Raw genomic sequence first — 1,335 nt, forward strand, 5'->3', positions numbered from 1 at the left:
CAGAGAAAGCCCTGAGGCAGAAAGACATATGTATGGATTTGAAGTGGGATGTAACTGGAGGAGTCCATGGGTGGCTCAACTACTAGCTGAAAAGTTGGCAGTTTGAACCCACCCAGAGGTGCCTTGGCAAACAGACTTGGTAGCTTGCTTGCAAAAGGTCACAGCCTTGAAAACCCTATGGAGCAGTTCTACTCTGCACACGTGGGGTCACCATGAGTCAGAACTGACCTGACAGCAAGTAACAACAATGACATTATCTCACCAAACGGCTCACTATTTTTTATACTTTCTTCTGACATCATATATGATGCATGTATATTATAGAAAATTTCAAAGATGCTAAAAATAATAAAGAATAACATTAGCAATCCCTCATAATCCACCACCCAGAAGTAACCACTGAAAGCATTTTGGTATACATATTATTTATACAACGTGGAGTTGGATTCAGTTTTCTCTGTCTCTTCTAGTTTTCATGCAAAAGTAACCAGGAATCGATATCCAGACTGACTTCAACCATGTAACATAAATGTGTTAGAAGTAGGAACTATGTATACCAAAAAGAAATTAAGTGCTGTAAGAAGGCCTTAGAGCTGAGACCAGAACATCCACTGCCATAGAGTCAATTCTGATTCATAGTGACCCTACAGGACAGAGTAGAACTTCCCCATAGGGTTTCCACTGCTGTAATCTTTATGGAAGTAGACTGCCACATCTTTCTTCTGCGGAGCAGCTCCTGGGTTCAAACCGCTGATCTTTCAGTTAGCAGCCATGCACTTACCTACTGTGTCACCAGGGCTCCTTGAGACAGAATGGAGCTCTCCAAATCCCAATCCAGTGCTCTATGATATGAAGTTGCCTCTGTTTACCTCTTCTTCCTCTCCCACATAACTGTGAATTCAGGATTCAGAAACTTAGGTTCGGGCTGAAATTTTCCCAAATAATTATGTGCACTTACAACTGTCTGTCTACATATGTCTACAATATTGTGCAAAGAAGTGCTATCTACCAACAGGGCCACTGTGAGAGTCCAAGGAGATAGCATAAATAAGAAAGCATGCACTAAGGGTTCTGTAAGTGTGACTGGGGTGCACATATGTGTGCCGAGAGGGGCAGAGCAGGAATCCCACCTCTGTTTTCTCCCCGTGTCGTCATGTGCAAGCACGCAATGTTCAGTTGCCCATGCCGGACTAGAAAATAACAACCTTCTCTGCCAGACAGGTGGTTCTGCCAGGTCTCTTCCATGCCTGGGAGGATTCGTTTTTCCATAAACTTTATGGTCCTTTGCAAAGAGTGACTACAAGGGTTGCAGCTGTTGCGAGCTCCTGTGAGCAG

The sequence above is a fragment of the Orycteropus afer genome, unplaced genomic scaffold (assembly GCF_000298275.1).
Source record: "Orycteropus afer afer isolate SDZICR_OR568_19922 unplaced genomic scaffold, OryAfe1.0 scaffold00975, whole genome shotgun sequence".
Taxonomy (NCBI): Eukaryota; Metazoa; Chordata; class Mammalia; order Tubulidentata; family Orycteropodidae; genus Orycteropus; species Orycteropus afer.